The sequence below is a fragment of the Prinia subflava genome, chromosome 14 (assembly GCF_021018805.1).
Source record: "Prinia subflava isolate CZ2003 ecotype Zambia chromosome 14, Cam_Psub_1.2, whole genome shotgun sequence".
Lineage (NCBI taxonomy): Eukaryota > Metazoa > Chordata > Aves > Passeriformes > Cisticolidae > Prinia > Prinia subflava.
Genome location: NC_086260.1, coordinates 21,178,643 through 21,205,980, shown reverse-complemented (window position 1 = coordinate 21,205,980; position 27,338 = coordinate 21,178,643).

Genomic DNA, 27,338 nt, shown 5'->3' with positions numbered 1-27,338 from the left:
AGCAAAGCATAGTGTTCTTAATAGCTCTTCCATGGAAAACAAGCAATTTAGATCCTAAAACCTTTGCTCTTGCTCTGCAGACGAGGAATACACCAACTGGTACAAAATATACTTCACTTGTGGAAAAAGGGCAAGAAAGTGTCTGCAGCAGCTTCTCTGCTTGCTGAAAACACAGGGAACAACAGGGCTTGTGTCTTTAGAAAACCAACACAGCAACAGCAAAGCATAGTGTTCTTAATAGTTCTTCCATGGAAAACAAGCAATTTAGATCCTAAAATCTTTGCTCTTGCTCTGCAGACGAGGAATACACCAACTGGTACAAAATATACTTCACTTGTGGAAAAGGGGCAAGAAAGTGTCTGCAGCAGCTTCTCTGCTTGCTGCAAACACAGACAACCAACAGGACTTGTGTCTTGAGAAAACCAACACAGCAACAGCAAAGCATAGTGTTCTACAGAGCTCTTCCATGGAAATCAAGCAATTTAGGTCCTAACACATTTGCTCTTGCTTTGCAGACGAGGAACACACCAACTGGTACAAAATATACGTCAGTAGTGGAGAAAGCAGGTACGTGTCTTCAAGAGCTTCTCTGCTTGCTGCAAACACAGACAACCAACAGGGCTTGTGTCTTGAGAAAACCAACACAGCAACAGCAAAGCATAGTGTTCTACATAGCTCTTCCATGGAAAACAAACAATTTAGATCCTAAAACCTTTGCTCTTGCTCTGCAGACGAGGAATACACCAACTGGTACAAAATATACTTCACTTGTGGAAAAAGGGCAAGAAAGTGTCTGCAGCAGCTTCTCTGCTTGCTGAAAACACAGACAACCAACAGGACTTGGTGTCTTTAGAAAACCAACACAGCAACAGCAAAGCATAGTGTTCTAATAGTTCTTCCATGGAAATCAAGCAATTTAGGTCCTAACACATTTGCTCTTGCTCTGCAGACGAGGAATACACCAACTGGTACAAAATATACTTCACTTGTGGAAAAGGGGCAAGAAAGTGTCTGCAGCAGCTTCTCTGCTTGCTGCAAACACAGACAACCAACAGGGCTTGTGTCTTGAGAAAACCAACACAGCAACAGCAAAGCATAGTGTTCTGCAGAGCTCTTCCATGGAAAACAAGCAATTTAGATCCTAAAACCTTTGCTCTTGCTCTGCAGACGAGGAATACACCAACTGGTACAAAATATACTTCTCTGTGGAAAAGGGACAAGAAAGTGTCTGCAGCAGCTTCTCTGCTTGCTGCAAACACAGGGAACAAACAGGGCTTGTGTCTTGAGAAAACCAAACACAGCAACAGCAAAGCATAGTGTTCTTAATAGCTCTTCCATGGAAAACAAGCAATTTAGATCCTAAAACCTTTGCTCTTGCTCTGCAGACGAGGAATACACCAACTGGTACAAAATATACTTCACTAGTGGAAAAGGGGCAAGAAAGTGTCTGCAGCAGCTTCTCTGCTTGCTGCAAACACAGGGAACAAACAGGGCTTGTGTCTTGAGAAACCAACACAGCAACAGCAAAGCATAGTGTTCTTAATAGCTCTTTAATGGAAAACAAGCAATTTAGATCCTAAAACCTTTGCTCTTGCTCTGCAGACGAGAATACACCAACTGGTACAAAATATACTTCACTTGTGGAAAAGGGCAAGAAAGTGTCTGCAGCAGCTTCTCTGCTTGCTGCAAACACAGACAACCAACAGGACTTGTGTCTTGAGAAAACCAACACAGCAACAGCAAAGCATAGTGTTCTACAGAGCTCTTCCATGGAAATCAAGCAATTTAGGTCCTAACACATTTGCTCTTGCTTTGCCGACGAGGAACACACCAACTGGTACAAAATATACGTCAGTAGTGGAGAAAGCAGGTACGTGTCTTCAAGAGCTTCTCTGCTTGCTGCAAACACAGACAACCAACAGGGCTTGTGCCTTGAGAAAACCAACACAGCAACAGCAAAGCATAGTGTTCTGCAGAGCTCTTCCATGGAAAACAAGCAATTTAGATCCTAAAACCTTTGCTCTTGCTCTGCAGACGAGGAATACACCAACTGGTACAAAATATACTTCTCTTGTGGAAAAGGGACAAGAAAGTGTCTGCAGCAGCTTCTCTGCTTGCTGCAAACACAGGGAACAAACAGGGCTTGTGTCTTGAGAAAACCAACACAGCAACAGCAAAGCATAGTGTTCTTAATAGCTCTTCCATGGAAAACAAGCAATTTAGATCCTAAAACCTTTGCTCTTGCTCTGCAGACGAGGAATACACCAACTGGTACAAAATATACTTCACTTGTGGAAAAAGGGCAAGAAAGTGTCTGCAGCAGCTTCTCTGCTTGCTGAAAACACAGGGAACAAACAGGGCTTGTGTCTTTAGAAAACCAACACAGCAACAGCAAAGCATAGTGTTCTTAATAGTTCTTCCATGGAAAACAAGCAATTTAGATCCTAAAATCTTTGCTCTTGCTCTGCAGACGAGGAATACACCAACTGGTACAAAATATACTTCACTTGAGGAAAAGGGGCAAGAAAGTGTCTGCAGCAGCTTCTCTGCTTGCTGCAAACACAGACAACCAACAGGACTTGTGTCTTGAGAAAACCAACACAGCAACAGCAAAGCATAGTGTTCTACAGAGCTCTTCCATGGAAATCAAGCAATTTAGGTCCTAACACATTTGCTCTTGCTTTGCAGACGAGGAACACACCAACTGGTACAAAATATACGTCAGTAGTGGAGAAAGCAGGTACGTGTCTTCAAGAGCTTCTCTGCTTGCTGCAAACACAGACAACCAACAGGGCTTGTGTCTTGAGAAAACCAACACAGCAACAGCAAAGCATAGTGTTCTACAGAGCTCTTCCATGGAAAACAAGCAATTTAGATCCTAAAACCTTTGCTCTTGCTCTGCAGACGAGGAATACACCAACTGGTACAAAATATACTTCACTTGTGGAAAAAGGGCAAGAAAGTGTCTGCAGCAGCTTCTCTGCTTGCTGAAAACACAGGGAACAAACAGGGCTTGTGTCTTTAGAAAACCAACACAGCAACAGCAAAGCATAGTGTTCTTAATAGTTCTTCCATGGAAATCAAGCAATTTAGGTCCTAAAGCCTTTGCTCTTGCTCTGCAGACGAGGAATACACCAACTGGTACAAAATATACTTCACTTGTGGAAAAGGGGCAAGAAAGTGTCTGCAGCAGCTTCTCTGCTTGCTGCAAACACAGACGACCAACAGGACTTGTGTCTTGAGAAAACCAACACAGCAACAGCAAAGCATAGTGTTCTACAGAGCCCTTCCATGGAAAACAAGCAATTTAGATCCTAAAACCTTTGCTCTTGCTCTGCAGACGAGGAATACACCAACTGGTACAAAATATACTTCACTAGTGGAAAAGGGGCAAGAAAGTGTCTGCAGCAGCTTTTCTGCTCGCTGGAAACTCAGACAACCAACAAGGCTTGTGTCTTGAGAAAACCAACACAGTAACAGCAAAGCACAGGGTTCTTAATAGCTCTTCCATGGAAAACAAGCAATTTAGATCCTAAAACCTTTGCTCTTGCTCTGCAGACGAGGAACACACCAACTGGTACAAAATATACTTCACTTGTGGAAAAGGGGCAAGAAAGTGTCTGCAGCAGCTTCTCTGCTTGCTGAAAACACAGGGAACAAACAGGGCTTGTGTCTTTAGAAAACCAAAACAGCAACAGCAAAGATAGTGTTCTTAATAGCTCTTCCAATGAAATCAAGCAATTTAAGTCCTAACACCTTTGATCTTGCTCTGCAGACGAGGAATACACCAACTGGTACAAAATATACTTCACTTGTGGAAAAGGGGCAAGAAAGTGTCTGCAGCAGCTTCTCTGCTTGCTGCAAACACAGGGAACAAACAGGGCTTGTGTCTTGAGAAAACCAACACAGCAACAGCAAAGCATAGTGTTCTACATAGCTCTTCCATGGAAAACAAACAATTTAGATCCTAAAACCTTTGCTCTTGCTCTGCAGACGAGGAATACACCAACTGGTACAAAATATACTTCACTTGTGGAAAAGGAGCAAGAAAGTGTCTGCAGCAGCTTCTCTGCTTGCTGAAAACACAGAGAACAAACAGGGCTTGTGTCTTGAGAAAACAAACACAGCAACCGAAAACCATAGTGTTCTACATATCTCTTCCAAGGAAATTAAGCAGTTTAGGTCCTAACACCTTTGCTCTTGCTCTGCAGAGGAGGAATACACCAACTGGTACAAAATATACGTCAGTACTGGAGAAAGCAGATACGTGTCTTCAAGAGCTTCTCTGCTTGCTGCAAGCACAGAGAACAAACAGGATTTGTTTCTTGAGAAAACCGACACAGCAACAGCAAAGCATAGTGTTCTACAGAGCTCTTCCATGGAAATCAAGCAATTTAGGTCCTAACACATTTGCTCTTGCTCTGCAGACGAGGAATACACCAACTGGTACAAAATATACTTCACTTGTGGAAAAGGGGCAAGAAAGTGTCTGCAGCAGCTTCTCTGCTTGCTGCAAACACAGACAACCAACAGGACTTGTGTCTTGAGAAAACCAACACAGCAACAGCAAAGCATAGTGTTCTACAGAGCTCTTCCATGGAAATCAAGCAATTTAGGTCCTAACACATTTGCTCTTGCTTTGCAGACGAGGAACACACCAACTGGTACAAAATATACGTCAGTAGTGGAGAAAGCAGGTACGTGTCTCCAAGAGCTTCTCTGCTTGCTGCAAACACAGACAACCAACAGGGCTTGTGTCTTGAGAAAACCAACTCAGCAACAGCAAAGCATAGTGTTCTGCAGAGCTCTTCCATGGAAAACAAGCAATTTAGATCCTAAAACCTTTGCTCTTGCTCTGCAGACGAGGAATACACCAAATGGTACAAAATATACTTCACTTGTGGAAAAAGGGCAAGAAAGTGTCTGCAGCAGCTTTTCTGCTCGCTGGAAACACAGACAACCAACAAGGCTTGTGTCTTGAGAAAACCAACACAGTAACAGCAAAGCACAGTGTTCTACATATCTCTTCCAAGGAAATCAAGCAATTTAGATCCTAAAACCTTTGCTCCTGCTCTCCAGACGAGGAATACACCAACTGGTACAAAATATACGTCAGTAGTGGAGAAAGCAGGTACGTGTCTTCAAGAGCTTCTCTGCTCGCTGCAAGTACAGAGAACAAACAGGGTTTGTTTCTTGAGAAAACCGACCTCAGCAACAGCAAAGCATAGTGTTCTACAGAGCTCTTCCATGGAAATCAAGCAATTTAGGTCCTAACATATTTGCTCTTGCTCTGCAGACGAGGAATACACCAACTGGTACAAAATATACTTCACTTGTGGAAAAGGGGCAAGAAAGTGTCTGCAGCAGCTTCTCTGCTTGCTGCAAACACAGACAACCAACAGGACTTGTGTCTTGAGAAAACCAACACAGCAACAGCAAAGCATAGTGTTCTACAGAGCTCTTCCATGGAAATCAAGCAATTTAGGTCCTAACACATTTGCTCTTGCTTTGCAGACGAGGAACACACCAACTGGTACAAAATATACGTCAGTAGTGGAGAAAGCAGGTACGTGTCTTCAAGAGCTTCTCTGCTTGCTGCAAACACAGACAACCAACAGGGCTTGTGTCTTGAGAAAACCAACACAGCAACAGCAAAGCATAGTGTTCTGCAGAGCTCTTCCATGGAAAACAAGCAATTTAGATCCTAAAACCTTTGCTCTTGCTCTGCAGACGAGGAATACACCAACTGGTACAAAATATACTTCTCTTGTGGAAAAGGGACAAGAAAGTGTCTGCAGCAGCTTCTCTGCTTGCTGCAAACACAGACAACCAACAGGACTTGTGTCTTGAGAAAACCAACACAGCAACAGCAAAGCATAGTGTTCTACATAGCTCTTCCAGGAAAACAAGCAATTTAGATCCTAAAACCTTTGCTCTTGCTCTGCAGACGAGGAATACACCAACTGGTACAAAATATACTTCACTTGTGGAAAAAGGGCAAGAAAGTGTCTGCAGCAGCTTCTCTGCTTGCTGCAAACACAGGGAACAAACAGGGCTTGTGTCTTGAGAAAACCAACACAGCAACAGCAAAGCATAGTGTTCTTAATAGCTCTTCCATGGAAAACAAGCAATTTAGATCCTAAAACCTTTGCTCTTGCTCTGCAGACGAGGAATACACCAACTGGTACAAAATATACTTCACTTGTGGAAAAGGAGCAAGAAAGTGTCTGCAGCAGCTTCTCTGCTTGCTGAAAACACAGAGAACAAACAGGGCTTGTGTCTTGAGAAAACAAACACAGCAACCGAAAACCATAGTGTTCTACATATCTCTTCCAAGGAAATTAAGCAGTTTAGGTCCTAACACCTTTGCTCTTGCTCTGCAGACGAGGAATACACCAACTGGTACAAAATATACGTCAGTAGTGGAGAAAGCAGGTACGTGTCTTCAAGAGCTTCTCTGCTTGCTGCAAGCACAGAGAACAAACAGGATTTGTTTCTTGAGAAAACCGACACAACAACAGCAAAGCATAGTGTTCTACAGAGCTCTTCCATGGAAATCAAGCAATTTAGGTCCTAACACATTTGCTCTTGCTCTGCAGACGAGGAATACACCAACTGGTACAAAATATACTTCACTTGTGGAAAAGGGGCAAGAAACTGTCTGCAGCAGCTTCTCTGCTTGCTGCAAACACAGACAACCAACAGGACTTGTGTCTTGAGAAAACCAACACAGTAACAGCAAAGCACAGTGTTCTTAATAGCTCTTCCATGGAAAACAAGCAATTTAGATCCTAAAACCTTTGCTCTTGCTCTGCAGACGAGGAATACACCAACTGGTACAAAATATACTTCACTTGTGGAAAAGGGGCAAGAAAGTGTCTGCAGCAGCTTCTCTGCTTGCTGAAAACACAGGGAACAAACAGGGCTTGTGTCTTTAGAAAACCAACACAGTAACAGCAAAGCATAGTGTTCTTAATAGTTCTTCCATGGAAAACAAGCAATTTAGATCCTAAAACCTTTGCTCTTGCTCTGCAGACGAGGAATACACCAACTGGTACAAAATATACTTCACTTGTGGAAAAGGGGCAAGAAAGTGTCTGCAGCAGCTTCTCTGCTTGCTGAAAACACAGGGAACAAACAGGGCTTGTGTCTTGAGAAAACCAACACAGCAACAGCAAAGCATAGTGTTCTTAATAGCTCTTCCATGGAAAACAAACAATTTAGATCCTAAAACCTTTGCTCTTGCTCTGCAGACGAGGAATACACCAACTGGTACAAAATATACTTCACTTGTGGAAAAGGAGCAAGAAAGTGTCTGCAGCAGCTTCTCTGCTTGCTGAAAACACAGAGAACAAACAGGGCTTGTGTCTTGAGAAAACAAACACAGCAACCGAAAACCATAGTGTTCTACATATCTCTTCCAAGGAAATTAAGCAGTTTAGGTCCTAACACCTTTGCTCTTGCTCTGCAGACGAGGAATACACCAACTGGTACAAAATATACGTCAGAAGTGGAGAAAGCAGGTACGTGTCTTCAAGAGCTTCTCTGCTTGCTGCAAGCACAGAGAACAAACAGGATTTGTTTCTTGAGAAAACCGACACAGCAACAGCAAAGCATAGTGTTCTACAGAGCTCTTCCATGGAAATCAAGCAATTTAGGTCCTAACACATTTGCTCTTGCTCTGCAGACGAGGAATACACCAACTGGTACAAAATATACTTCACTTGTGGAAAAGGGGCAAGAAAGTTTCTGCAGCAGCTTCTCTGCTTGCTGCAAACACAGACAACCAACAGGACTTGTGTCTTGAGAAAACCAACACAGCAACAGCAAAGCATAGTGTTCTACAGAGCTCTTCCATGGAAAACAAGCAATTTAGATCCTAAAACCTTTGCTCTTGCTCTGCAGACGAGGAATACACCAACTGGTACAAAATATACTTCACTAGTGGAAAAGGGGCAAGAAAGTGTCTGCAGCAGCTTTTCTGCTCGCTGGAAACTCAGACAACCAACAAGGCTTGTGTCTTGAGAAAACCAACACAGTAACAGCAAAGCACAGTGTTCTTAATAGCTCTTCCATGGAAAACAAGCAATTTAGATCCTAAAACCTTTGCTCTTGCTCTGCAGACGAGGAATACACCAACTGGTACAAAATATACTTCACTAGTGGAAAAGGAGCAAGAAAGTGTCTGCAGCAGCTTCTCTGCTTGCTGAAAACACAGAGAACAAACAGGGCTTGTGTCTTGAGAAAACCAACACCTCAACCGAAAACCATAGTGTTCTACATATCTCTTCCATTTAAATTAAGCAGTTTAGGTCCTAACACATTTGCTCTTGCTCTGCAGACGAGGAATACACCAACTGGTACAAAATATACTTCACTTGTGGAAAAGGGGCAAGAAAGTGTCTGCAGCAGCTTCTCTGCTTGCTGCAAACACAGACAACCAACAGGACTTGTGTCTTGAGAAAACCAACACAGTAACAGCAAAGCATAGTGTTCTACAGAGCTCTTCCATGGAAATCAAGCAATTTACGTCCTAACACATTTTTTCTTGCTTTGCAGGCGAGGAACACACCAACTGGTACAAAATATACGTCAGTAGTGGAGAAAGCAGGTACGTGTCTTCAAGAGCTTCTCTGCTTGCTGAAAACACAGGGAACAAACAGGGCTTGTGTCTTTAGAAAACCAACACAGCAACAGCAAAGATAGTGTTCTTAATAGCTCTTCCAATGAAATCAAGCAATTTAAGTCCTAACACCTTTGATCTTGCTCTGCAGACGAGGAATACACCAACTGGTACAAAATATACTTCACTTGTGGAAAAGGGGCAAGAAAGTGTCTGCAGCAGCTTCTCTGCTTGCTGCAAACACAGACAACCAACAGGACTTGTGTCTTGAGAAAACCAACACAGCAACAGCAAAGCATAGTGTTCTACATAGCTCTTCCATGGAAAACAAACAATTTAGATCCTAAAACCTTTGCTCTTGCTCTGCAGACGAGGAATACACCAACTGGTACAAAATATACTTCACTAGTGGAAAAGGAGCAAGAAAGTGTCTGCAGCAGCTTCTCTGCTTGCTGAAAACACAGAGAACAAACAGGGCTTGTGTCTTGAGAAAACAAACACAGCAACCGAAAACCATAGTGTTCTACAGAGCTCTTCCAAGGAAATTAAGCAGTTTAGATCCTAACACCTTTGCTCTTGCTCTGCAGACGAGGAATACACGAACTGGTACAAACTATACGTCAGTAGTGGAGAAAGCAGGTACGTGTCTTCAAGAGCTTCTCTGTTTCTGCAAACACAGAGAACAAACAGGGCTTCTGTCTTGAGAAAACCAACACAGCAATAGCAAAGCATAGTGTTCTACATAGCTCTTCCAAGGAAATCAAGCAATTTAGGTCCTAAAACCTTTGCTCTTGCTCTGCAGACGAGGAACACACCAACTGGTACAAACTATACGTCAGTAGTGGAGAAAGCAAGTACGTGTCTTCAAGAGCTTCTCTGCTCGCTGAAAACACAGAGAACTACAAGACCTGTGTCTTGAGGAAACCAATACTGTAACAGCAAGGCATAGGGTTCTACATAGCTCTTCCATGGAAATCAAGCAATTTAGGCCGCAACGGCTTTTCTTGTTGCTCTGCACACGAGGAACACACCAACTGGTACAAAATATACTTCATTTGTGGAAAAGGGGCAAGAAAGTGTCTTCAAGAGCTTCTCTGCTTGCTGCAAACACAGAGAACAAACAGGGCTTGTGTCTTGAGAAAACCAACACAGCAACAGGAATGCATAGTGTTCTACATACCTCTTCCATGGCAATCAAGCAATTTAGGTCCTAAAACCTTTGCTCCTGCTCTGCAGACGAGGAATACACCAACTGGTACAGAATGTAAGGCACTAGTGGAGAAAGCAGGAAAGGGTCTGCAGCAGCTTTTCTGCTGGCTGGAAACACAGACAACCAACAAGGCTTCTGTCTTGAGAAAACCAACACAGCAACAGCAAAGCACAGTGTTCTACATACCTCTTCCATGGAAATCAAGCAATTTAGGTCCTAAAGCCTTTGCTCTTGCTCTGCAGACGAGGAATACACCAACTGGTACAGAATGTAAGGCACTAGTGGAGAAAGCAGGAAAGGGTCTGCAGCAGCTTTTCTGCTGGCTGGAAACACAGACAACCAACAAGGCTTCTGTCTTGAGAAAACCAACACAGCAACAGCAAAGCACAGTGTTCTACATACCTCTTCCATGGAAATCAAGCAATTTAGGTCCTAAAACCTTTGCTCTTGCTCTGCAGACGAGGAATACACCAACTGGTACAGAATGTAAGGCACTAGTGGAGAAAGCAGGAAAGGGTCTGCAGCAGCTTTTCTGCTGGCTGGAAACACAGACAACCAACAAGGCTTCTGTCTTGAGAAAACCAACACAGCAACAGCAAAGCACAGTGTTCTACATACCTCTTCCATGGAAATCAAGCAATTTAGGTCCTAAAACCTTTGCTCTTGCTCTGCAGACGAGGAATACACCAACTGGTACAGAATGTAAGGCACTAGTGGAGAAAGCAGGAAAGGGTCTGCAGCAGCTTTTCTGCTGGCTGGAAACACAGACAACCAACAAGGCTTCTGTCTTGAGAAAACCAACACAGCAACAGCAAAGCACAGTGTTCTACATACCTCTTCCATGGAAATCAAGCAATTTAGGTCCTAAAACCTTTGCTCTTGCTCTGCAGACGAGGAATACACCAACTGGTACAGAATGTAAGGCACTAGTGGAGAAAGCAGGAAAGGGTCTGCAGCAGCTTTTCTGCTGGCTGGAAACACAGACAACCAACAAGGCTTCTGTCTTGAGAAAACCAACACAGCAACAGCAAGGCATAGTGTTCTACATAGCTCTTCCAAGGTAATCAAGAAATTTAGGTCCTAAAACCTTTGCTCCTGCTCTGCAGACGAGGAATACACCAACTGGTACAAAATATACGTCAGTAGTGGAGAAAGCAGATACGTGTCTTCAAGAGCTTCTCTGCTTGCTGCAAGCACAGAGAACAAACAGGGCTTGTGTCTTGAGAAAACCAACACAGCAACAGCAAAGCATAGTGTTCTACAGAGCTCTTCCATGGAAATCAAGCAATTTAGGTCCTAACACATTTGCTCTTGCTCTGCAGACGAGGAATACACCAACTGGTACAAAATATACTTCACTTGTGGAAAAGGGGCAAGAAAGTGTCTGCAGCAGCTTCTCTGCTTGCTGCAAACACAGGGAACAAACAGGGCTTGTGTCTTGAGAAAACCAACACAGCAACAGCAAAGCATAGTGTTCTTAATAGCTCTTCCATGGAAAACAAGCAATTTAGATCCTAAAACCTTTGCTCTTGCTCTGCAGACGAGGAATACACCAACTGGTACAAAATATACTTCACTTGTGGAAAAAGGGCAAGAAAGTGTCTGCAGCAGCTTTTCTGCTCGCTGGAAACACAGACAACCAACAAGGCTTGTGTCTTGAGAAAACCAACACAGTAACAGCAAAGCACAGTGTTCTACATATCTCTTCCAAGGAAATCAAGCAATTTAGATCCTAAAACCTTTGCTCCTGCTCTCCAGACGAGGAATACACCAACTGGTACAAAATATACGTCAGTAGTGGAGAAAGCAGGTACGTGTCTTCAAGAGCTTCTCTGCTCGCTGCAAGTACAGAGAACAAACAGGGTTTGTTTCTTGAGAAAACCGACTCAGCAACAGCAAAGCATAGTGTTCTACAGAGCTCTTCCATGGAAATCAAGCAATTTAGGTCCTAACATATTTGCTCTTGCTCTGCAGACGAGGAATACACCAACTGGTACAAAATATACTTCACTTGTGGAAAAGGGGCAAGAAAGTGTCTGCAGCAGCTTCTCTGCTTGCTGCAAACACAGACAACCAACAGGACTTGTGTCTTGAGAAAACCAACACAGCAACAGCAAAGCATAGTGTTCTACAGAGCTCTTCCATGGAAATCAAGCAATTTAGGTCCTAACACATTTGCTCTTGCTTTGCAGACGAGGAACACACCAACTGGTACAAAATATACGTCAGTAGTGGAGAAAGCAGGTACGTGTCTTCAAGAGCTTCTCTGCTTGCTGCAAACACAGACAACCAACAGGGCTTGTGTCTTGAGAAAACCAACACAGCAACAGCAAAGCATAGTGTTCTACATAGCTCTTCCATGGAAAACAAGCAATTTAGATCCTAAAACCTTTGCTCTTGCTCTGCAGACGAGGAATACACCAACTGGTACAAAATATACTTCTCTTGTGGAAAAGGGACAAGAAAGTGTCTGCAGCAGCTTCTCTGCTTGCTGCAAACACAGGGAACAAACAGGGCTTGTGTCTTGAGAAAACCAACACAGCAACAGCAAAGCATAGTGTTCTTAATAGCTCTTCCATGGAAAACAAGCAATTTAGATCCTAAAACCTTTGCTCTTGCTCTGCAGACGAGGAATACACCAACTGGTACAAAATATACTTCACTTGTGGAAAAAGGGCAAGAAAGTGTCTGCAGCAGCTTCTCTGCTTGCTGAAAACACAGGGAACAAACAGGGCTTGTGTCTTTAGAAAACCAACACAGCAACAGCAAAGCATAGTGTTCTTAATAGTTCTTCCATGGAAAACAAGCAATTTAGATCCTAAAACCTTTGCTCTTGCTCTGCAGACGAGGAATACACCAACTGGTACAAAATATACTTCACTTGTGGAAAAGGGGCAAGAAAGTGTCTGCAGCAGCTTCTCTGCTTGCTGCAAACACAGGGAACAAACAGGGCTTGTGTCTTGAGAAAACCAACACAGCAACAGCAAAGCATAGTGTTCTTAATAGCTCTTCCATGGAAAACAAGCAATTTAGATCCTAAAACCTTTGCTCTTGCTCTGCAGACGAGGAATACACCAACTGGTACAAAATATACTTCACTAGTGGAAAAGGAGCAAGAAAGTGTCTGCAGCAGCTTCTCTGCTTGCTGAAAACACAGAGAACAAACAGGGCTTGTGTCTTGAGAAAACAAACACAGCAACCGAAAACCATAGTGTTCTACATATCTCTTCCAAGGAAATTAAGCAGTTTAGGTCCTAACACCTTTGCTCTTGCTCTGCAGACGAGGAATACACCAACTGGTACAAAATATACGTCAGTAGTGGAGAAAGCAGGTACGTGTCTTCAAGAGCTTCTCTGCTTGCTGCAAGCACAGAGAACAAACAGGATTTGTTTCTTGAGAAAACCGACACAGCAACAGCAAAGCATAGTGTTCTACAGAGCTCTTCCATGGAAATCAAGCAATTTAGGTCCTAACACATTTGCTCTTGCTCTGCAGACGAGGAATACACCAACTGGTACAAAATATACTTCACTTGTGGAAAAGGAGCAAGAAACTGTCTGCAGCAGCTTCTCTGCTTGCTGCAAACACAGACAACCAACAGGACTTGTGTCTTGAGAAAACCAACACAGTAACAGCAAAGCACAGTGTTCTTAATAGCTCTTCCATGGAAAACAAGCAATTTAGATCCTAAAACCTTTGCTCTTGCTCTGCAGACGAGGAATACAACAACTGGTACAAAATATACTTCACTTGTGGAAAAGGGGCAAGAAAGTGTCTGCAGCAGCTTCTCTGCTTCCTGAAAACACAGGGAACAAACAGGGCTTGTGTCTTTAGAAAACCAACACAGTAACAGCAAAGCATAGTGTTCTTAATAGTTCTTCCATGGAAAACAAGCAATTTAGATCCTAAAACCTTTGCTCTTGCTCTGCAGACGAGGAATACACCAACTGGTACAAAATATACTTCACTTGTGGAAAAGGGGCAAGAAAGTGTCTGCAGCAGCTTCTCTGCTTGCTGAAAACACAGGGAACAAACAGGGCTTGTGTCTTGAGAAAACCAACACAGCAACAGCAAAGCATAGTGTTCTTAATAGCTCTTCCATGGAAAACAAGCAATTTAGATCCTAAAACCTTTGCTCTTGCTCTGCAGACGAGGAATACACCAACTGGTACAAAATATACTTCACTTGTGGAAAAGGAGCAAGAAAGTGTCTGCAGCAGCTTCTCTGCTTGCTGAAAACACAGAGAACAAACAGGGCTTGTGTCTTGAGAAAACAAACACAGCAACCGAAAACCATAGTGTTCTACATATCTCTTCCAAGGAAATTAAGCAGTTTAGGTCCTAACACCTTTGCTCTTGCTCTGCAGACGAGGAATACACCAACTGGTACAAAATATACGTCAGAAGTGGAGAAAGCAGGTACGTGTCTTCAAGAGCTTCTCTGCTTGCTGCAAGCACAGAGAACAAACAGGATTTGTTTCTTGAGAAAACCGACACAGCAACAGCAAAGCATAGTGTTCTACAGAGCTCTTCCATGGAAATCAAGCAATTTAGGTCCTAACACATTTGCTCTTGCTCTGCAGACGAGGAATACACCAACTGGTACAAAATATACTTCACTTGTGGAAAAAAGGGGAAGGAAGTGTCTGCAGCAGCTTCTCTGCTTGCTGCAAACACAGACAACCAACAGGACTTGTGTCTTGAGAAAACCAACCCAGCAACAGCAAAGCATAGTGTTCTACAGAGCTCTTCCATGGAAAACAAGCAATTTAGATCCTAAAACCTTTGCTCTTGCTCTGCAGACGAGGAATACACCAACTGGTACAAAATATACTTCACTAGTGGAAAAGGGGCAAGAAAGTGTCTGCAGCAGCTTTTCTGCTCGCTGGAAACTCAGACAACCAACAAGGCTTGTGTCTTGAGAAAACCAACACAGTAACAGCAAAGCACAGTGTTCTTAATAGCTCTTCCATGGAAAACAAGCAATTTAGATCCTAAAACCTTTGCTCTTGCTCTGCAGACGAGGAATACACCAACTGGTACAAAATATACTTCACTAGTGGAAAAGGAGCAAGAAAGTGTCTGCAGCAGCTTCTCTGCTTGCTGAAAACACAGAGAACAAACAGGGCTTGTGTCTTGAGAAAACAAACACCTCAACCGAAAACCATAGTGTTCTACATATCTCTTCCATTTAAATTAAGCAGTTTAGGTCCTAACACATTTGCTCTTGCTCTGCAGACGAGGAATACACCAACTGGTACAAAATATACTTCACTTGTGGAAAAGGGGCAAGAAAGTGTCTGCAGCAGCTTCTCTGCTTGCTGCAAACACAGACAACCAACAGGACTTGTGTCTTGAGAAAACCAACACAGCAACAGCAAAGCATAGTGTTCTACAGAGCTCTTCCATGGAAATCAAGCAATTTACGTCCTAACACATTTTTTCTTGCTTTGCAGGCGAGGAACACACCAACTGGTACAAAATATACGTCAGTAGTGGAGAAAGCAGGTACGTGTCTTCAAGAGCTTCTCTGCTTGCTGAAAACACAGGGAACAAACAGGGCTTGTGTCTTTAGAAAACCAACACAGCAACAGCAAAGACAGTGTTCTTAATAGCTCTTCCAATGAAATCAAGCAATTTAAGTCCTAACACCTTTGATCTTGCTCTGCAGACGAGGAATACACCAACTGGTACAAAATATACTTCACTTGTGGAAAAGGGGCAAGAAAGTGTCTGCAGCAGCTTCTCTGCTTGCTGCAAACACAGACAACCAACAGGACTTGTGTCTTGAGAAAACCAACACAGCAACAGCAAAGCATAGTGTTCTACATAGCTCTTCCATGGAAAACAAACAATTTAGATCCTAAAACCTTTGCTCTTGCTCTGCAGACGAGGAATACACCAACTGGTACAAAATATACTTCACTAGTGGAAAAGGAGCAAGAAAGTGTCTGCAGCAGCTTCTCTGCTTGCTGAAAACACAGAGAACAAACAGGGCTTGTGTCTTGAGAAAACAAACACAGCAACCGAAAACCATAGTGTTCTACATATCTCTTCCAAGGAAATTAAGCAGTTTAGGTCCTAACACCTTTGCTCTTGCTCTGCAGACGAGGAATACACGAACTGGTACAAACTATACGTCAGTAGTGGAGAAAGCAGGTACGTGTCTTCAAGAGCTTCTCTGTTTCTGCAAACACAAAGAACAAACAGGGCTTCTGTCTTGAGAAAACCAACACAGCAATAGCAAAGCATAGTGTTCTACATAGCTCTTCCAAGGAAATCAAGCAATTTAGGTCCTAAAACCTTTGCTCTTGCTCTGCAGACGAGGAACACACCAACTGGTACAAACTATACGTCAGTAGTGGAGAAAGCAAGTACGTGTCTTCAAGAGCTTCTCTGCTCGCTGAAAACACAGAGAACTACAAGACCTGTGTCCTGAGGAAACCAATACTGTAACAGCAAGGCATAGTGTTCTACATAGCTCTTCCATGGAAATCAAGCAATTTAGGCCGCAACGGCTTTTCTTGTTGCTCTGCAGACGAGGAACACACCAACTGGTACAAAATATACTTCATTTGTGGAAAAGGGGCAAGAAAGTGTCTTCAAGAGCTTCTCTGCTTGCTGCAAACACAGAGAACAAACAGGGCTTGTGTCTTGAGAAAACAAACACAGCAACCGAAAACCATAGTGTTCTACATATCTCTTCCAAGGAAATTAAGCAGTTTAGGTCCTAACACCTTTGCTCTTGCTCTGCAGACGAGGAATACACCAACTGGTACAAAATATACGTCAGAAGTGGAGAAAGCAGGTACGTGTCTTCAAGAGCTTCTCTGCTTGCTGCAAGCACAGAGAACAAACAGGATTTGTTTCTTGAGAAAACCGACACAGCAACAGCAAAGCATAGTGTTCTACAGAGCTCTTCCATGGAAATCAAGCAATTTAGGTCCTAACACATTTGCTCTTGCTCTGCAGACGAGGAATACACCAACTGGTACAAAATATACTTCACTTGTGGAAAAGGGGCAAGAAAGTGTCTGCAGCAGCTTCTCTGCTTGCTGCAAACACAGACAACCAACAGGACTTGTGTCTTGAGAAAACCAACACAGCAACAGCAAAGCATAGTGTTCTACAGAGCTCTTCCATGGAAAACAAGCAATTTAGATCCTAAAACCTTTGCTCTTGCTCTGCAGACGAGGAATACACCAACTGGTACAAAATATACTTCACTAGTGGAAAAGGGGCAAGAAAGTGTCTGCAGCAGCTTTTCTGCTCGCTGGAAACTCAGACAACCAACAAGGCTTGTGTCTTGAGAAAACCAACACAGTAACAGCAAAGCACAGTGTTCTTAATAGCTCTTCCATGGAAAACAAGCAATTTAGATCCTAAAACCTTTGCTCTTGCTCTGCAGACGAGGAATACACCAACTGGTACAAAATATACTTCACTAGTGGAAAAGGAGCAAGAAAGTGTCTGCAGCAGCTTCTCTGCTTGCTGAAACCACAGAGAACAAACAGGGCTTGTGTCTTGAGAAAACAAACACCTCAACCGAAAACCATAGTGTTCTACATATCTCTTCCATTTAAATTAAGCAGTTTAGGTCCTAACACATTTGCTCTTGCTCTGCAGACGAGGAATACACCAACTGGTACAAAATATACTTCACTTGTGGAAAAGGGGCAAGAAAGTGTCTGCAGCAGCTTCTCTGCTTGCTGCAAACACAGACAACCAACAGGACTTGTGTCTTGAGAAAACCAACACAGTAACAGCAAAGCATAGTGTTCTACAGAGCTCTTCCATGGAAATCAAGCAATTTACGTCCTAACACATTTTTTCTTGCTTTGCAGGCGAGGAACACACCAACTGGTACAAAATATACGTCAGTAGTGGAGAAAGCAGGTACGTGTCTTCAAGAGCTTCTCTGCTTGCTGAAAACACAGGGAACAAACAGGGCTTGTGTCTTTAGAAAACCAACACAGCAACAGCAAAGATAGTGTTCTTAATAGCTCTTCCAATGAAATCAAGCAATTTAAGTCCTAACACCTTTGATCTTGCTCTGCAGACGAGGAATACACCAACTGGTACAAAATATACTTCACTTGTGGAAAAGGGGCAAGAAAGTGTCTGCAGCAGCTTCTCTGCTTGCTGCAAACACAGACAACCAACAGGACTTGTGTCTTGAGAAAACCAACACAGCAACAGCAAAGCATAGTGTTCTACATAGCTCTTCCATGGAAAACAAACAATTTAGATCCTAAAACCTTTGCTCTTGCTCTGCAGACGAGGAATACACCAACTGGTACAAAATATACTTCACTAGTGGAAAAGGAGCAAGAAAGTGTCTGCAGCAGCTTCTCTGCTTGCTGAAAACACAGAGAACAAACAGGGCTTGTGTCTTGAGAAAACAAACACAGCAACCGAAAACCATAGTGTTCTACATATCTCTTCCAAGGAAATTAAGCAGTTTAGGTCCTAACACCTTTGCTCTTGCTCTGCAGACGAGGAATACACGAACTGGTACAAACTATACGTCAGTAGTGGAGAAAGCAGGTACGTGTCTTCAAGAGCTTCTCTGTTTCTGCAAACACAGAGAACAAACAGGGCTTCTGTCTTGAGAAAACCAACACAGCAATAGCAAAGCATAGTGTTCTACATAGCTCTTCCAAGGAAATCAAGCAATTTAGGTCCTAAAACCTTTGCTCTTGCTCTGCAGATGAGGAACACACCAACTGGTACAAACTATACGTCAGTAGTGGAGAAAGCAAGTACGTGTCTTCAAGAGCTTCTCTGCTCGCTGAAAACACAGAGAACTACAAGACCTGTGTCTTGAGGAAACCAATACTGTAACAGCAAGGCATAGTGTTCTACATAGCTCTTCCATGGAAATCAAGCAATTTAGGCCGCAACGGCTTTTCTTGTTGCTCTGCAGACGAGGAACACACCAACTGGTACAAAATATACTTCATTTGTGGAAAAGGGGCAAGAAAGTGTCTTCAAGAGCTTCTCTGCTTGCTGCAAACACAGAGAACAAACAGGGCTTGTGTCTTGAGAAAACCAACACAGCAACAGGAATGCATAGTGTTCTACATACCTCTTCCATGGCAATCAAGCAATTTAGGTCCTAAAACCTTTGCTCCTGCTCTGCAGACGAGGAATACACCAACTGGTACAGAATGTAAGGCACTAGTGGAGAAAGCAGGAAAGGGTCTGCAGCAGCTTTTCTGCTGGCTGGAAACACAGACAACCAACAAGGCTTCTGTCTTGAGAAAACCAACACAGCAACAGCAAAGCACAGTGTTCTACATACCTCTTCCATGGAAATCAAGCAATTTAGGTCCTAAAGCCTTTGCTCTTGCTCTGCAGACGAGGAATACACCAACTGGTACAGAATGTAAGGCACTAGTGGAGAAAGCAGGAAAGGGTCTGCAGCAGCTTTTCTGCTGGCTGGAAACACAGACAACCAACAAGGCTTCTGTCTTGAGAAAACCAACACAGCAACAGCAAAGCACAGTGTTCTACATACCTCTTCCATGGAAATCAAGCAATTTAGGTCCTAAAACCTTTGCTCTTGCTCTGCAGACGAGGAATACACCAACTGGTACAGAATGTAAGGCACTAGTGGAGAAAGCAGGAAAGGGTCTGCAGCAGCTTTTCTGCTGGCTGGAAACACAGACAACCAACAAGGCTTCTGTCTTGAGAAAACCAACACAGCAACAGCAAAGCACAGTGTTCTACATACCTCTTCCATGGAAATCAAGCAATTTAGGTCCTAAAACCTTTGCTCTTGCTCTGCAGACGAGGAATACACCAACTGGTACAGAATGTAAGGCACTAGTGGAGAAAGCAGGAAAGGGTCTGCAGCAGCTTTTCTGCTGGCTGGAAACACAGACAACCAACAAGGCTTCTGTCTTGAGAAAACCAACACAGCAACAGCAAAGCACAGTGTTCTACATACCTCTTCCATGGAAATCAAGCAATTTAGGTCCTAAAACCTTTGCTCTTGCTCTGCAGACGAGGAATACACCAACTGGTACAGAATGTAAGGCACTAGTGGAGAAAGCAGGAAAGGGTCTGCAGCAGCTTTTCTGCTGGCTGGAAACACAGACAACCAACAAGGCTTCTGTCTTGAGAAAACCAACACAGCAACAGCAAGGCATAGTGTTCTACATAGCTCTTCCAAGGTAATCAAGAAATTTAGGTCCTAAAACCTTTGCTCCTGCTCTGCAGACGAGGAATACACCAACTGGTACAAAATATACGTCAGTAGTGGAGAAAGCAGATACGTGTCTTCAAGAGCTTCTCTGCTTGCTGCAAGCACAGAGAACAAACAGGATTTGTTTCTTGAGAAAACCGACACAGCAACAGCAAAGCATAGTGTTCTACAGAGCTCTTCCATGGAAATCAAGCAATTTAGGTCCTAACACATTTGCTCTTGCTCTGCAGACGAGGAATACACCAACTGGTACAAAATGTACTTCACTAGTGGAAAAGGGGCAAGAAAGTGTCTGCAGCAGCTTCTCTGCTTGCTGCAAACACAGACAACCAACAGGACTTGTGTCTTGAGAAAACCAACACAGCAACAGCAAAGCATAGTGTTCTACAGAGCTCTTCCATGGAAATCAAGCAATTTAGGTCCTAACACATTTGCTCTTGCTTTGCAGACGAGGAACACACCAACTGGTACAAAATATACGTCAGTAGTGGAGAAAGCAGGTACGTGTCTTCAAGAGCTTCTCTGCTTGCTGCAAACACAGACAACCAACAGGGCTTGTGTCTTGAGAAAACCAACTCAGCAACAGCAAAGCATAGTGTTCTGCAGAGCTCTTCCATGGAAAACAAGCAATTTAGATCCTAAAACCTTTGCTCTTGCTCTGCAGACGAGGAATACACCAACTGGTACAAAATATACTTCACTTGTGGAAAAGGGGCAAGAAAGTGTCTGCAGCAGCTTCTCTGCTTGCTGCAAACACAGGGAACAAACAGGGCTTGTGTCTTGAGAAAACCAACACAGCAACAGCAAAGCATAGTGTTCTTAATAGCTCTTCCATGGAAAACAAGCAATTTAGATCCTAAAACCTTTGCTCTTGCTCTGCAGACGAGGAATACACCAACTGGTACAAAATATACTTCACTTGTGGAAAAAGGGCAAGAAAGTGTCTGCAGCAGCTTTTCTGCTCGCTGGAAACACAGACAACCAACAAGGCTTGTGTCTTGAGAAAACCAACACAGTAACAGCAAAGCACAGTGTTCTACATATCTCTTCCAAGGAAATCAAGCAATTTAGATCCTAAAACCTTTGCTCCTGCTCTCCAGACGAGGAATACACCAACTGGTACAAAATATACGTCAGAAGTGGAGAAAGCAGGTACGTGTCTTCAAGAGCTTCTCTGCTCGCTGCAAGTACAGAGAACAAACAGGGTTTGTTTCTTGAGAAAACCGACTCAGCAACAGCAAAGCATAGTGTTCTACAGAGCTCTTCCATGGAAATCAAGCAATTTAGGTCCTAACATATTTGCTCTTGCTCTGCAGACGAGGAATACACCAACTGGTACAAAATATACTTCACTTGTGGAAAAGGGGCAAGAAAGTGTCTGCAGCAGCTTCTCTGCTTGCTGCAAACACAGACAACCAACAGGACTTGTGTCTTGAGAAAACCAACACAGCAACAGCAAAGCATAGTGTTCTACAGAGCTCTTCCATGGAAATCAAGCAATTTAGGTCCTAACACATTTGCTCTTGCTTTGCAGACGAGGAACACACCAACTGGTACAAAATATACGTCAGTAGTGGAGAAAGCAGGTACGTGTCTTCAAGAGCTTCTCTGCTTGCTGCAAACACAGACAACCAACAGGGCTTGTGTCTTGAGAAAACCAACACAGCAACAGCAAAGCATAGTGTTCTTAATAGCTCTTCCATGGAAAACAAGCAATTTAGATCCTAAAACCTTTGCTCTTGCTCTGCAGACGAGGAATACACCAACTGGTACAAAATATACTTCACTTGTGGAAAAAGGGCAAGAAAGTGTCTGCAGCAGCTTCTCTGCTTGCTGAAAACACAGGGAACAAACAGGGCTTGTGTCTTTAGAAAACCAACACAGCAACAGCAAAGCATAGTGTTCTTATAGTTCTTCCATGGAAAACAAGCAATTTAGATCCTAAAACCTTTGCTCTTGCTCTGCAGACGAGGAATACACCAACTGTACAAAATATACTTCACTAGTGGAAAAGGGGCAAGAAAGTGTCTGCAGCAGCTTCTCTGCTTGCTGCAAACACAGGGAACAAACAGGGCTTGTGTCTTGAGAAAACCAACACAGCAACAGCAAAGCATAGTGTTCTTAATAGCTCTTCCATGGAAAACAAGCAATTTAGATCCTAAAACCTTTGCTCTTGCTCTGCAGACGAGGAATACACCAACTGGTACAAAATATACTTCACTAGTGGAAAAGGAGCAAGAAAGTGTCTGCAGCAGCTTCTCTGCTTGCTGAAACCACAGAGAACAAACAGGGCTTGTGTCTTGAGAAAACAAACACCTCAACCGAAAACCATAGTGTTCTACATATCTCTTCCATTTAAATTAAGCAGTTTAGGTCCTAACACATTTGCTCTTGCTCTGCAGACGAGGAATACACCAACTGGTACAAAATATACTTCACTTGTGGAAAAGGGGCAAGAAAGTGTCTGCAGCAGCTTCTCTGCTTGCTGCAAACACAGACAACCAACAGGACTTGTGTCTTGAGAAAACCAACACAGTAACAGCAAAGCATAGTGTTCTACAGAGCTCTTCCATGGAAATCAAGCAATTTACGTCCTAACACATTTTTTCTTGCTTTGCAGGCGAGGAACACACCAACTGGTACAAAATATACGTCAGTAGTGGAGAAAGCAGGTACGTGTCTTCAAGAGCTTCTCTGCTTGCTGAAAACACAGGGAACAAACAGGGCTTGTGTCTTTAGAAAACCAACACAGCAACAGCAAAGATAGTGTTCTTAATAGCTCTTCCAATGAAATCAAGCAATTTAAGTCCTAACACCTTTGATCTTGCTCTGCAGACGAGGAATACACCAACTGGTACAAAATATACTTCACTTGTGGAAAAGGGGCAAGAAAGTGTCTGCAGCAGCTTCTCTGCTTGCTGCAAACACAGACAACCAACAGGACTTGTGTCTTGAGAAAACCAACACAGCAACAGCAAAGCATAGTGTTCTACATAGCTCTTCCATGGAAAACAAACAATTTAGATCCTAAAACCTTTGCTCTTGCTCTGCAGACGAGGAATACACCAACTGGTACAAAATATACTTCACTAGTGGAAAAGGAGCAAGAAAGTGTCTGCAGCAGCTTCTCTGCTTGCTGAAAACACAGAGAACAAACAGGGCTTGTGTCTTGAGAAAACAAACACAGCAACCGAAAACCATAGTGTTCTACATATCTCTTCCAAGGAAATTAAGCAGTTTAGGTCCTAACACCTTTGCTCTTGCTCTGCAGACGAGGAATACACGAACTGGTACAAACTATACGTCAGTAGTGGAGAAAGCAGGTACGTGTCTTCAAGAGCTCTCTGTTTCTGCAAACACAGAGAACAAACAGGGCTTCTGTCTTGAGAAAACCAACACAGCAATAGCAAAGCATAGTGTTCTACATAGCTCTTCCAAGGAAATCAAGCAATTTAGGTCCTAAAACCTTTGCTCTTGCTCTGCAGACGAGGAACACACCAACTGGTACAAACTATACGTCAGTAGTGGAGAAAGCAAGTACGTGTCTTCAAGAGCTTCTCTGCTCGCTGAAAACACAGAGAACTACAAGACCTGTGTCTTGAGGAAACCAATACTGTAACAGCAAGGCATAGTGTTCTACATAGCTCTTCCATGGAAATCAAGCAATTTAGGCCGCAACGGCTTTTCTTGTTGCTCTGCAGACGAGGAACACACCAACTGGTACAAAATATACGTCAGTAGTGGAAAAGGGGCAAGAAAGTGTCTTCAAGAGCTTCTCTGCTTGCTGCAAACACAGAGAACAAACAGGGCTTGTGTCTTGAGAAAACCAACACAGCAACAGGAATGCATAGTGTTCTACATACCTCTTCCATGGGCAATCAAGCAATTTAGGTCCTAAAACCTTTGCTCCTGCTCTGCAGACGAGGAATACACCAACTGGTACAGAATGTAAGGCACTAGTGGAGAAAGCAGGAAAGGGTCTGCAGCAGCTTTTCTGCTGGCTGGAAACACAGACAACCAACAAGGCTTCTGTCTTGAGAAAACCAACACAGCAACAGCAAAGCACAGTGTTCTACATACCTCTTCCATGGAAATCAAGCAATTTAGGTCCTAAAGCCTTTGCTCTTGCTCTGCAGACGAGGAATACACCAACTGGTACAGAATGTAAGGCACTAGTGGAGAAAGCAGGAAAGGGTCTGCAGCAGCTTTTCTGCTGGCTGGAAACACAGACAACCAACAAGGCTTCTGTCTTGAGAAAACCAACACAGCAACAGCAAAGCACAGTGTTCTACATACCTCTTCCATGGAAATCAAGCAATTTAGGTCCTAAAACCTTTGCTCTTGCTCTGCAGACGAGGAATACACCAACTGGTACAGAATGTAAGGCACTAGTGGAGAAAGCAGGAAAGGGTCTGCAGCAGCTTTTCTGCTGGCTGGAAACACAGACAACCAACAAGGCTTCTGTCTTGAGAAAACCAACACAGCAACAGCAAAGCACAGTGTTCTACATACCTCTTCCATGGAAATCAAGCAATTTAGGTCCTAAAACCTTTGCTCTTGCTCTGCAGACGAGGAATACACCAACTGGTACAGAATGTAAGGCACTAGTGGAGAAAGCAGGAAAGGGTCTGCAGCAGCTTTTCTGCTGGCTGAAACACAGACAACCAACAAGGCTTCTGTCTTGAGAAAACCAACACAGCAACAGCAAAGCACAGTGTTCTACATACCTCTTCCATGGAAATCAAGCAATTTAGGTCCTAAAACCTTTGCTCTTGCTCTGCAGACGAGGAATACACCAACTGGTACAGAATGTACGGCACTAGTGGAGAAAGCAGGAAAGGGTCTGCAGCAGCTTTTCTGCTGGCTGGAAACACAGACAACCAACAAGGCTTCTGTCTTGAGAAAACCAACACAGCAACAGCAAGGCATAGTGTTCTACATAGCTCTTCCAAGGTAATCAAGAAATTTAGGTCCTAAAACCTTTGCTCCTGCTCTGCAGACGAGGAATACACCAACTGGTACAAAATATACGTCAGTAGTGGAGAAAGCAGATACGTGTCTTCAAGAGCTTCTCTGCTTGCTGCAAGCACAGAGAACAAACAGGATTTGTTTCTTGAGAAAACCGACACAGCAACAGCAAAGCATAGTGTTCTACAGAGCTCTTCCATGGAAATCAAGCAATTTAGGTCCTAACACATTTGCTCTTGCTCTGCAGACGAGGAATACACCAACTGGTACAAAATATACTTCACTAGTGGAAAAGGGGCAAGAAAGTGTCTGCAGCAGCTTCTCTGCTTGCTGCAAACACAGACAACCAACAGGACTTGTGTCTTGAGAAAACCAACACAGCAACAGCAAAGCATAGTGTTCTACAGAGCTCTTCCATGGAAATCAAGCAATTTAGGTCCTAACACATTTGCTCTTGCTTTGCAGACGAGGAACACACCAACTGGTACAAAATATACGTCAGTAGTGGAGAAAGCAGGTACGTGTCTTCAAGAGCTTCTCTGCTTGCTGCAAACACAGACAACCAACAGGGCTTGTGTCTTGAGAAAACCAACTCAGCAACAGCAAAGCATAGTGTTCTGCAGAGCTCTTCCATGGAAAACAAGCAATTTAGATCCTAAAACCTTTGCTCTTGCTCTGCAGACGAGGAATACACCAACTGGTACAAAATATACTTCACTTGTGGAAAAGGGGCAAGAAAGTGTCTGCAGCAGCTTCTCTGCTTGCTGCAAACACAGGGAACAAACAGGGCTTGTGTCTTGAGAAAACCAACACAGCAACAGCAAAGCATAGTGTTCTTAATAGCTCTTCCATGGAAAACAAGCAATTTAGATCCTAAAACCTTTGCTCTTGCTCTGCAGACGAGGAATACACCAACTGGTACAAAATATACTTCACTTGTGGAAAAAGGGCAAGAAAGTGTCTGCAGCAGCTTTTCTGCTCGCTGGAAACACAGACAACCAACAAGGCTTGTGTCTTGAGAAAACCAACACAGTAACAGCAAAGCACAGTGTTCTACATATCTCTTCCAAGGAAATCAAGCAATTTAGATCCTAAAACCTTTGCTCCTGCTCTCCAGACGAGGAATACACCAACTGGTACAAAATATACGTCAGTAGTGGAGAAAGCAGGTACGTGTCTTCAAGAGCTTCTCTGCTCGCTGCAAGTACAGAGAACAAACAGGGTTTGTTTCTTGAGAAAACCGACTCAGCAACAGCAAAGCATAGTGTTCTACAGAGCTCTTCCATGGAAATCAAGCAATTTAGGTCCTAACATATTTGCTCTTGCTCTGCAGACGAGGAATACACCAACTGGTACAAAATATACTTCACTTGTGGAAAAGGGGCAAGAAAGTGTCTGCAGCAGCTTCTCTGCTTGCTGCAAACACAGACAACCAACAGGACTTGTGTCTTGAGAAAACCAACACAGCAACAGCAAAGCATAGTGTTCTACAGAGCTCTTCCATGGAAATCAAGCAATTTAGGTCCTAACACATTTGCTCTTGCTTTGCAGACGAGGAACACACCAACTGGTACAAAATATACGTCAGTAGTGGAGAAAGCAGGTACGTGTCTTCAAGAGCTTCTCTGCTTGCTGCAAACACAGACAACCAACAGGGCTTGTGTCTTGAGAAAACCAACACAGCAACAGCAAAGCATAGTGTTCTTAATAGCTCTTCCATGGAAAACAAGCAATTTAGATCCTAAAACCTTTGCTCTTGCTCTGCAGACGAGGAATACACCAACTGGTACAAAATATACTTCACTTGTGGAAAAAGGGCAAGAAAGTGTCTGCAGCAGCTTCTCTGCTTGCTGAAAACACAGGGAACAAACAGGGCTTGTGTCTTTAGAAAACCAACACAGCAACAGCAAAGCATAGTGTTCTTAATAGTTCTTCCATGGAAAACAAGCAATTTAGATCCTAAAACCTTTGCTCTTGCTCTGCAGACGAGGAATACACCAACTGGTACAAAATATACTTCACTAGTGGAAAAGGGGCAAGAAAGTGTCTGCAGCAGCTTCTCTGCTTGCTGCAAACACAGGGAACAAACAGGGCTTGTGTCTTGAGAAAACCAACACAGCAACAGCAAAGCATAGTGTTCTTAATAGCTCTTCCATGGAAAACAAGCAATTTAGATCCTAAAACCTTTGCTCTTGCTCTGCAGACGAGGAATACACCAACTGGTACAAAATATACTTCACTAGTGGAAAAGGAGCAAGAAAGTGTCTGCAGCAGCTTCTCTGCTTGCTGAAAACACAGAGAACAAACAGGGCTTGTGTCTTGAGAA